We start from the raw sequence: 12,227 nt of genomic DNA, 5'->3' as shown, positions 1-12,227 counted from the left end.
CTTACCGCCACCGTCAGCTCAGGTGCCGTTGTATAAGCTTGAGGAAGGCAATGTCAGAAGGTCTCGGAGAGTCAGAGTGAGTTTGTGTGAACAAACTATTGATCAGTATTAGGAGTAAGAGGACCCTGATGAGTACAGAAGAAAGGCAGTAAGGGACACAGTCTTTCAAATAGATAGCATTTTCCCAAGAAAGGTGCAAACAAGTGAGAGCATAGAAAAGCATATGATATACAAGTATGGCCATATATAATGCTGAAAATGAAGAAGACAGTGGATAGAAGGTGGAGTAAACCTTTTATAATTCTGGTAACAGAGAAATGCTGAATAGGTGCATTTGGCAAGTGCATAAAATTTGGAGGATAGGCAAAACAATGTATGTTATGTTATGTTATGTTATCATATCTTGTAAAGCGCACAGTCACAGTCGCCCGAAGGCATCATGGTGCTAGGAAGAGCAAGAGCATATGCATAGCAGAATCAAAACAAATGTGTTTTCACCTTCTTTCTAAAGTCCAAGTAATTAGGAGTTTTTTTGATGACAAGCGGAAGACTATTCCACAAGGGAGCTGCAGCGACAGAGAAAGCCTGACGACCAACCCGGTTGCGGTTGTGTTTAGGCACTAAGAGCTGTTCCATAGTGGCAGAGCAGAGATTGCAGGCAGGATGGTAGCGGGTGAATTTGGCCTGGAGGTATTCAGCTCCCTGATCATGGAGGGCCCGGTGAACAATACACAAGGCTTTAAACTCCACCCGTTGGGCCACCGGGAGCCAGTGAAGAGACCGAAACACCAAGAGAGATGTGGGTGCCATAAGGACTAATAGTGGCTAACCGGACGGCCATATTTTGGAGCCGTTGCAGCCGATTAATCAGGGTCTTGGGCTGGGCCAAATACAGAGAATTACAGTTGTCTTTTTGTGATAGTACTAAAGCTGCTACCATCGGAGAGCGCAGTGGAGCGGGATCAAAGGCAGTACCTTCATCAGCATTTTAAGTTGGAAGTTACCAGCCTGGCATACAGCAGAGATTTGTTGGTCCATAGACAGTGAGGCCGATAGCACTACACCCAGGTTTTTGACCCTTTTAACCAGGGACGGCAGTGGTCCCAGAGAGGGAGGCCAGAAGGAGGACACCCAAAGTGAGGGATCTCGGGGGTAGCCCATCACCTCAGTCTTATCACCATTCAACTTGAGCCAATTGTGGTTCATCCAGTCTCCAACAGCTGTCAGACACCCCTGCAGGCACAACACCACTTCAGTCTGGTCAAGATCTAATCGGATCAGTAACTGAGTGTCGTCGGCGCACGAGTAGCATCTGACGCCGAAGGAGCGGATGAGACACACAAGAGCCCAGAAAGACAGGCCTGATTGCTACATAGTGACAGATCATTTAAAAAGTGCACCAACAAAATGTTTAACTTTACAGAAGAGCAGCTTGCAGTTCAGTGTGCTGAGAATGCCAAAGAGATGATTTCAGTAACATTATTTTGAGTGAAGGAAGCAAAGGTTTACCATGAGGAAACAATGAATCGCTTTGTCAGCTAAAACATGACTGTGCCTGCATCTTCTTCTTCAGCTATGGATGCACCAAGAAGAAAGAAGGGGAGCGATTGAAGAAAACACCTCCTTTTTCAAACAAAATGTTTTTTGAATTTGTTATGTTGTCTGTCTTGTTGTTTATTATTTTTTATCATAATGAAGGAGACTGCAGGACTATTTGGTTTGAGAATGTCAACCACAGAGGAAATGTTTCCTTTAGTGCACTATGCAGTTGTGGAAAAAGAAAGAAGCCCATGAAAAATAGGGCAATGCAGAAAAAGTAAAAAATGTATATCTTTTATGACCTCAGAACATAGCCAAGTCCCGCTATCAGCCACTATGTATAAAGTATAAAATAACACCAAAATGTGCGAAAAGAGAGAAAAGAACATCCATCCTATTATATTTAAAGAAAAAAGTAGGAAATGCAGTAGAAATTGTTTAGGAGGCAGGAGTGTTTAAAAGAAACATATAGGTATTTTAAGGGTTGGGTTTGAGGAGGCAGTACTGACGATAAATACTTATTTTTCAAAAGAGACTAATTAAGTTTTATATTACAGATGGACGAGAGATACCGACACACCAGGTGATTGTTGGCAACCGGTCCTGCGAGTAGGGAGAAAAGATTGAGGGACCCAGCCAGATGCCTAGTTGCAGTCACTTTGTTTTTGAAAGTTGGTGCCTGTGAGACTCTCCCAACCTTGTGTTCCCCAGAAACAATCGAATGCCCGCCCCTTTTCTGACTTCGATTCAGAAGATTAAGAATTTGATTACTTTATGATGAAATGAACAAAGCGCTAAGGGGCTCTAAAACATGCTGCAAGGCAGCCCAAAATACAAATAAAATGGACTGGTCATCAAGAAGGTCCGTGGATGCGGAATAAGATAAAACAAGATGATTCAGTGGAAGATGTACTGATGGAAGAAAATGTGTATGGGCAGAGATCAGGAAACAAGGAAATGTCGTGGGGTGGGAGGAAGGAAAAAGTGTACCATAAAAGTTGCACATGAATGGAACAGTAAAGAAATGGGCTGGTGGGTTCCCTCAAGGAATGATTTGTCTCGATTCTCGTGGTGGCAAAAAGGAAATCGCCTGTTGTGTACCATATGTCTACATTTAATTAGGAAAAGGGGGTGATATCCAGATAGGAACTAATCAAATTATCTTTTTTCGGATACAAGTATATAAAAGTCAAGAGGGAAAAACGTTGCAATGGTTTTTTAGCAAAAGGAGATGCATATATTTTTTTTAATTAGGAGAGTACAAAATGATTGAAGTCACTGTTGATTCCAGAGAATTATTTTTATGAAACCTCTGATGTTGAGATAAAGCACCACATTGAGGGGGTGACTGGGACAGGGATGCATAGGTACACTGAGTATGGGGGAGGGTGGACAATGGGCGTAGTGGTCGTGTATTGAACAGTGGTCAATAACAAATAACATGATAGGTTGATCAATGGTTCCAGTATTGCAAAAATCAGAATATTATTTATTTTTATTTTTTAAGTTTTATTGGTTTCAAACTAAAAAAAGAAAATACAATTAATAGTACAAGTGAAGCCTTTAACAGTTTTAAAAAGACAAAACCAAGAATCAACCTTCCATCCTTCCCAACTTCCAGCCATACTTGTGGCACTTTCACAATTTCATTTCCAGAAGCCTGATACCCAACTGGGCATGCCCCAGTATTATACTCCCCTTTTCTCTTCTTCTTTTTTTTTGGCCAATCGTTGCATTTATAAAGTGCAACATAGCCAAAGTGGGCCCTTTATGATGACCGATCAGGATCCAGTTCCAGTATTCCTCAGAGCTTAAGTTCACCTCTGATGAGATCCCATATAGTTAGCTCGTTTCAAACTGAGGTTCTCACAGACCATAGCAATATGATAAAGGGATTCTACCTCATCAGTCTTATTACAAAATCGACAGATATTATTTTCAATCCCATTTTGTTAACGCTTATACTGGATTTCTCTTGTTGGCATGATATTCAATCTGCAATGAAGTAAGAGATCCCTATACAATGGCGATGGAAACTTACATAGGTATGATGGAGGATTGTTTAGACTTTTTTTTCTCGATCCACCATTTAAATGTATTTGGCATAATGGGTCTTGCTTCACTGGTCTTTATCCAGTCAGCTCTTTCCAGACGAGACTTTACCTTCATCGGATTCCCCTTTAGCAAGGCAAGATCTACCGCCAATGATTATAATAACTCTAACATAGCTTCATACCAATTGGATAGTAGTTTTTCCTTAGGATCCTTTACTCTAGTATGTCTAGTATGGAATAGGAAATAGCAGGATCTTGCATAACACATTTCCTAAAAAAGAAATGTTCCTTCCACAAAACGATGGATGCCATTGATGATAATCGCAACTCATGGCGAATTTTGGCTGTTGATAAACACCTTGGTAGCCTTAAGATTTTCTGCCAGAAGTGACCTTCCATTTGTGGCCATACTTTTTTATTTAAGTCCAATATAGTCTCAGCCCAATAAGTGAGGACTTGTATGACTTTTTGTTGATAGAAAGTTAAAATCGGTATTATAGAGAAGGCCCCATAGCATCTCTGGATGGCAATTCCTTGATTTGTAAGAGATTGGAGTTTTAGTTTCAGCCAGGATATGTGAGTACTTTCATTAATATTTCTATACATTTTCACACCCAAGTATGTGATGACATCAACGACATCCATACACATGTTACAGACCATCCAAGAGAACACTGTTTTCTTTCTCTTCCTGACAGCCGACATGATAAAAATTTGGGATTTCGCTACGTTCATTTTCATGCCATTGATGGTTAAATAGTTGTTAAAGGCTACTATTCTCCTTTGCAACACAATTTCAGTTTGGTCTAAAAAGACAATATTGTTTGCATACAGTAGCCAAGCTAGCTCACATCCATTCAATTTGGGTGGAAAGGCACGGATGTCGTTTTGAGAGATACCCAGATCTAACAAATAAACGCAGAATAGGATAGGGGTAAGCCCATAGCCCTGTTTCAGACCTCGGAAAGTCCCGATTTTCCTGGACAACCGACCATCAGATCCAAGTCTAATCCGAATAGAGGTGTTAGAGTATAAAGTTTGTATTACCTCTATGATGTCCACTGGACAATCCCATGCTTTAAGTTTTCCCCACAAGTGATTCCGATCGACTCAATCAAATGCTTGATGTAGGTCTAAAAAGGCCATGAACATTTTTTTGAGTTCTTAGCCAGTGTTCTTCGTTTGAGTAAATTCAGGATGAAAAGATTTAAGGAATTTCCTACCCCCTTTAAAAAAGCTGACTGACTGGGATCTAAAATTCCCTTAGCCATCGCCCATTTATTAAGGTCCTGAAGAATTAGGGAGACAAAAAGCTTTCCCAGAGAGTCGAGAAGGGCGATAGAATGATAGTTTTTCATATTCATCCTATCACCCTTCTTAAATATGGGCACCACCCACCCCTCACACCAGGAGCTCGGATCTGGCGATTTAGCATTACCTGGGTAAACAGTGAGAAAGCGAAGCTTGCCCAAGCTTCTGGATTACCTTTCATCTCACCATTAGAAACCCTGTCAGGGCCAGCAGCTCTAGATGAGCTGAACTTCTTAATCATAGTTTCCAAGTCATCCCTATCGAATTCAAATTTCCAGCCATTTGCCCCCCCCACTCTCAAGTTGTGGTGGTCTGGCTACTGGTGCCACGAACAGCTTAATGCAGTGACTCACCCAGCCTTCTTCAGTTACTCCCCCAAATAAATGGTGTCTTTTACTACCACCTCCATTATTAATCAACTCCCATAAATTACGGCAGTTGTTACTACAGATTGAATGGAGCATTTTTTCAGCATCATTTTGCTTAAGTATCTGTCTATGGCTCTTTACCTAATTTTTATACGTTTGGCAACATTTTTTCAGTTGGAACTTTGAGGTTGGGGAGTTTCCACATTTTAATTTCCTCACCTCAGCTCGATAGAGCCGACACTTTTTTACTAGCTCCATATCATACATATTTAAGGGGACTAGGTCAGAACTTCCTTGGCGTCCTATTTTTTTGATAAATCTAGTCATGGTCCATGCAAGTTTATCATCTTTGGCAATTTCCTGATCTAACCATTCTGCCAGTGGCGGTTTATATTCGCAGGGATTTTTAGTCTATTCAGACCTTCATTAATCTCAATGGTAGGCATGATGATGGGATTGACTTGGTCATTAAGGGTCCGGAAGGTTAGCGATAATAAATCATGATCGCTCTGGCAAACAGATATCACCTCAAAATTTGAGATCAACTGCCCAGAGCCAAGGAAACAAAACAAAAATGTATACATGCAGTCTGCGAGCCCTTTCTCCAAGTATTCTCACACGGGCAATCACCCACATACAGGCCATTCACAAGTTCCATATCATGGCCAGTAATCTCATCCATCCATTTATTTGCTATCCCTTGTAAATTCTCATGAAAGATGGGAATGCCCTCTTTTGATAGGAGTCGGAAGTTGAAATCCCCACAAATAAGAATTTCACAGTTACCGCCCTCTATCAAGAATTGATCTACTCTCTCCACAATCATCTTTGATCTACTCTCTACACAATCATCTTTAGCATTCCTCTATATACATTTATCAACAGGAATTTAGATGAACCATTCGTCTGAAGACTTTCCATTTCCAGTATTTGGGTATAGAGGTTGGGGGTAGAATAATGATTCACTTTAATACCACAATCCACCTTCACCAAAGTCAGTGGGCCTGAGTAAGGTCTCCCACACAACCCTTTCAAAGCGGAATTCAGATACACTTTGTATCCGTCGCAGGCAGGTGTATTTCGGAGCCACGTCTCGTGGAGGCATATAATGTTATATTCCCCCCAGTATAAGATCTTTGTCGCTGAAAAGGAACTCGAAACTCTGAGTATTCCAGCAGCCCACTTTTAGCTCCTCCCCTGAAGCATAATCACAAGTCTATACATACCTTTTCACCAAACCTTCCGCAATCCAAGACCAGTCCTTGTGCTCAGTAACAAGTTTCCTCATTTTTGTCGGGTTTGAGTTATCATGCATAGAACAATCTTCATTCCTAATCGTAAAGTTTCCTAGCTGTGACAATTCCTTTCTGTAAATGGGCCGACTTGGTGCTTTTTGGATCAATTCTGAGATTTCCATACTTTTAGGCTGCAGGGAGGTGTTCGAGTGTAATCTAAAATGTTTGCCCTGGGTTCAGATCTTACTTGCAAGTTTGGATGTTGATTGGTTTTGCAGATATTCCTTCAGGTCATACCCCAAAGAAAGTAGTCTTTCCTTGCAGTAGAAATCAGAATTATAGCACTTTTAGTTTTAGGTAAAAGGTGTATGTGAGGTGACACATTTTTGGGGTCAGAATGACTCAGGAAGTAAAGGTCATCTCCAGTAATGCTCACATATTGTGAATATGTAAAAATATAATCTGAAAACTGGATAGAAAAGGAGTTATGCTCTAAAGTAAATAACAACTCACCGTTGGTAGCTGAACATCTAAGCTGAACAGACTGAGATAGATTCTAAAGTGGATGCCAAATGCAAAATGGTGTCTTGGGAGCAGGTGTCAAAAGTTCTGAATCATGCTAATGATCAATATTCTTTGGCAGCAGTTCACTGTGAGATAAAGCACGTCTGGGATGGTATATTTAGAAATGTTGGCAAGGAAAGCAGACAATGATTGATAGTAGATCAGATAAAGGCATATGAAAGCTACACAAAATAGACAGAACAGCTGCTTACTTGGCAACAAATAAGATGAGCTCATGGAGTTTTTCACAGTATGAGCTGCCAAGTAAATTTGGCAGGACCTCGAGAACCAGATAAGAATTGGTTCTTGGCAGGAGTTGAACGATATCTAATTAGGTCCGGCTGGCTACTGAGTAAGATTATCAGTCTATGTGTCAGTTAATTGGTGCTTGTCAAAATGAGCTAATGTGGGCTTGGTGAGTGACAGATAAGCCATCCAATCAGAGGAAAGGAGGGTTTCTATTAAAGCATTATGTCATTGTAAAAAAGCATATAAAAGCAAGCTGATTATAGCAGCTCTATGTGCCTTCCAGAATGTCTTTTTAAACCTGTATTAAATATGGCTGTGAAATTGCATCCGGTTGTCCGTTCCTACTTTATCCAGACTTCAGTGCCAGGGTCCACAGATGTCAAAGGTGGTGAAGTACAGAGGGTCCCCCTTAACAGCATAATCATATTTTCTATTTGAACATGCACATACATGGCATGCAATGCAGGCAGGCACACTCATTCGCATGAATCATCTCTAATATTTCGAATAGGCTGTCTACAGACATATCAATGGGAGAGTACCAGACTAACCACCTTGAAGTGATGTCCCACCATCAGCTGATTTTCCCTATTAATTGACTAGTGTGGGCCCTTGCAATATACAAGTGAAGTTGTCTGAACATGACACCTGCTACACAGGGCAGTAGTCTGTGGGTGCCTGTACCCCAGCAGGCTGATAACAATGCAGTGTGTCATAACAGGCAGCTTTGAAATGCATACTGACAAGGCATTCCGTAAGTGGAGGTGACAGTACATACATGCACCCCAGCTGCAAATGATGTGCATGGATGACATATGCTGCATGTACCTGATGTACAATGCAAAGCGACAGGCCCCATGAATGGGGCAATGATTGATTCATGTTGATGAGGAATGTGTGTCTGGTGGGTGATGTATGCCTGTCAAGGGGGGAATATCATGGAGTCCTGCTATGTGCACATGTCTTTGACATTGCAACCATGCATGCAAGTACTAGCAGAGCTGTGAGGCCCAGTAGACATTGATGTGAACTGTCACACAAACATGTGTGACACATGTGAACCACACAGCAGCCTCCCAGAATGTAGGCCATATCACAGAAGTGAGTACGGTAGCAAACATGCATTGGCCAAGGATGGCTGACAACTGTAGCCAGCTGTACTACAACAAATATATGGGTTGGTCAACCATGATTGTCCACACATATGATGAAACACAAATGCCACTCACCGGATGTGTCCTCATAGATCTCCACGGCTCCCATGCCTTGCACCTGCTCACTGCTGATGAGTTGACTTGCCTCTTCAATTGGGGCCAGCAGCTCCTTTTCTAGTGGCCCCCCTCCAGGGGCCAGTGCAGAGGCTAGGTTGTCACTGGGCTTCTGCTTGGTCCTTTGTGTGAGGTCATTCATCTGCTTCTGGACCTGTTCACCAGTTCGCATCTCCACAGCACATGCATTTATGAGGCCTATGACCAGCTTCCACCGTGCCACTCATTGTGCGGGAGCATTGGTGCTGCCCGCAAACTGGTACATCTCATGATGGTGTTCCATGACACAGTCTACGAGGATCTCAAGCTCAACACTAGTGAAGCACTTCTTCTTCTAGGCTGTGTCTTGGGTGGAGGCCCTTCCTGCTCTGCAGGGCATCCCCTCTTGGATCTAGTGAGCCTAGGTGATGCTGGTTCACTTGTCTGCCTCTGACCATGTCCATGTGCAGGTCCCGGTCACCTGTGGGCTGAGGTACACCATGTCCTCCTGTGGCTTGGACATATGTCTCCTCACCACGTCCCCGTATTCTCCCTTTCCCTTTTGAGGCCTTACCACTCATGGTGCAGATGAAATGGATCAATGGTATGCACACAAATATGTTGTTCTGGGCAATATGAATAAGGGAACAGTCATTGTGCTGTACTCCATAGACGCATGGTCCAGCAAGGTTCCAGTTACCCCAATGCAAAAGAAATATAATATTTGATACGCAGAGGTACCCCAATCAAAAATGTTGCATACGCAGTTGACATAAATGTTAAAAAGAGATGTGCGATACGCAGTTTCACCCCAAGAGCCAAAAACTGTGTACACGATACTCGGAAAGCTTCCAAAATGGACAAAAATACTCACGTGTATGTGCAGAGGCAACCCCTGAAAACAAAAATGCGGTACGCGTTACTTGAAGGAAATGGTTTTCATTGCACCCCCAAATACGTGTCTGTGAAACTCGTCCATCTTCATACCTACGCACAACCAGTGATGTGTGCATAGGCATGCCGCATGCAATGCATAACATGTAAGTTACGCGCTAAGGGCCTTTACTCTGTATTCAGCTGCTTCTCATGCAAGACACAGACGACACCGCTTCTCCTGCCTCCAGTGCCAATTCCACTGCTTCATGCTGCCATGTGCTGCCTCCCACCTTGACATCTGCTGCTGCCTGCCGAGAGTGACTGCCTGCTGCACACCTGCGCCACATTGGAGTGCCTGTTGACCCACCATTGCTTGTGCTCCTGTGTCTGGACCTTTGACACCACATCTGCTGTGTCGGGCTCCCATCTCTCCATTCCAACACCACTGCTCCACAGCCCATTTCCAGGACCCTGTTTGCCCACCCACACTTGCCTCAGGTGTTGCCATGTCTGGGCCATCATCACCAAGCAGCACCTCCACAGCAATGAGGCAGAAGGCTGCCAACTTCACCTCCAAAGAAGTTGGCATTCTGGTTGATCTGGTCCTGGAAAACTATGATGCCCTGTTTAACCCAGCAACGTAGCCGGGGACGGAAGGACGCAGACATATCTGGTTGACAATTATGGCTGCTAACACCATGGAGGGGGTGGCAGACTGTTGCCCGAACAGTGTGTACAAGCTATGGGAGGACCTTAAGTCCTGGACCCACTCAAAGGCAGTAGCAGCCCTTGAGGCGGGTGCCACTGTGGAGGTGCACCGTGCAGGCTGCTACAGGTTTTCCACCCCCAATATGTGGTCCTGGAGAGGTTCTACCCGGAGCTATATTCCCAGATCTGTGAGTGGCAAGAGTGTATGGATGCTGCTGGTGAGTAGCCATGTGGTGCACTGCTCTACAGTGCATATGTGTTGTGCATGGTCCTTCATGATTGCAGTTACTCCCTTCTGTTTGCACCATGTGTGTTTCAGTGATCCACAGCAGTACGCATCCCCCACACAATGCGTGCCATGTGTGCTATCATACATCTGTTGATTGGACGTGCGCTGGTATGTGCACTGTTCATGGTTGTTGACTTGCGCAAACAATGCACATGCAATGTCAGTTGATGGTTAAACATGCTTGGACAGTAAGGGTGCCAGATTCCGATGTTGTGCCCATGTGAGGAGCATGCATGATGGACAATTGTTGTGTGGTACATTACAAAGAGAAGCCATCCACCTTCAATATCTGGAAATGACACGTGTGTATGGATGTTGGTGATTGTCATGTTGGTGCATTGACGTTCAGGGACATTGATGTGTTCTGTCATCCCACTGCATGTGAAGTCTAAGTTTACATGTGATCATGCCTTGTGTATGTGCATGGGGCTACAGCATACTCGTGTGTGCCTCTGCAATTTGTGCATGTATGTGTTGCATGCTTACATGCCAGGCTGTCAGGGAGGCATGTTGCTCGATGTAATTGTTTGGACAGAAGCCCAAGTAGTTGTTTGCAAGACCATGCTGTGTGTAGTACAATCATGACTGTCTACTGAAATCCAGCATTCCACTGGATGTCTTGCTATCAATTTGTTCCTAGCAGTACCCCGGTCCATCTGTGCTTCCATGCATTCTGTGGTTGGCCAACCTATTCGTTGATGCCCTGCCCACCCTTGTGCCACTGTGCCATGACTCCCATGGCAATGCAGCAGGGTGCAGTTGGGTCACTTTGGCATTGACATTGTGCCATGTCATATACAAAAAAGGGTAGCAGGCGCCCCCTCTCTAGAATGAACATGGCATGATAACCTGTTCTGTGGTTTTTTCCACTTTGAGAGTCCGCAGCCATCGCTTTTAGCTCACTGTACCTTTCACAACGCAGGAATACCCATTTGCATATCAGTCTTTGTCCCGCCCACAAGGACAGTCCAGCACCGAAATGCTAGGCAAACCTTGTTTGAACAAGAGTACCAACAGCAACCCCAGGCACTTGTTTCAGTCTTGTTGGGACTCATCAGTGAGGTAGAGCTGTGCCTCCCTGAGCACAGTGAGCAAGGGGTCCATGCCTCTGTCCCCCCAGATAACTTAGGGTGACCAACCCCAAGTTCCTTGCACAATACAAAAAAGGTAGCAGGCGTCCCCTCTTTAGATAGAACATGGCATGATAACCTGTTCTGTGTTTTTTTCCACTTTGAAAGTCTGCAGCCATTGCTTTTAGCTCACTGTACCTTTCACAAAGGAGGAATACCCATTTGCATATCAGTCTTTCTCCCACCTACAAGGGCAGTCCAGCACCGAAATGCCAGGCAATCCTCCTTTGAACAAGCGTACCAACAGCAAACCCAGACACGTGTTTCACCCTTGTTGGGCCTCATCAGTGAGATGGAGCTGTGCCTCTCTGAGCACAGTGAGCAAGAGGTCCACATCTGGATACCCCCGGTAACTTAGGGTGACCAACCCCAATTTATTTGCACAATACAAAAAAGGTAGCAGGTGCCCCTGCTGTAGAAAGAACATGGCATGATAACCTGTTCTGTGGTTTTTTCCACTTTGAGAGTCTGCAGTCATCGCTTTTAGCTCACTCTACCTTTCACAAAGGAGGAATAACATTTGCATATCAGTCTCTGTCCCGCTCACAAGGGCAGTCCAGCACCGAAATGCCATGCAAACATCCTTTGAACAAGCGCACCAACAGCAACCCTAGACATGTGTTTTAGACTTTTTGGGCCTCATCAGTGAGGTGGAGC

At 43.9% G+C, this 12,227-nt stretch overlaps 1 long non-coding RNA gene across 3 annotated transcripts in view; it reads left to right on the top strand.

Moving 5' to 3' along the window:
- The window catches only part of LOC138471906 (uncharacterized), a 124,818-nt gene extending 117,172 nt beyond the window's left edge, over positions 1–7,646 (top strand). For all 3 annotated transcript variants that reach the window (XR_011268526.1, XR_011268528.1, XR_011268527.1), the window contains one exon: positions 2,097–7,646. This is a non-coding gene — a long non-coding RNA (uncharacterized lncRNA). The remainder of the gene's footprint in view (positions 1–2,096) is intronic.
- Positions 7,647–12,227: the final 4,581 nt, after the last annotated feature.

The sequence above is a fragment of the Ambystoma mexicanum genome, chromosome 8 (genome assembly GCF_040938575.1).
Source record: "Ambystoma mexicanum isolate Mex_15411 chromosome 8, UKY_AmexF1_1, whole genome shotgun sequence".
NCBI classification, from domain to species: domain Eukaryota; kingdom Metazoa; phylum Chordata; class Amphibia; order Caudata; family Ambystomatidae; genus Ambystoma; species Ambystoma mexicanum.
The sequence above is the reverse complement of the archived record's forward strand: the minus strand, read 5'-3'. Positions and strand labels throughout refer to the sequence as shown.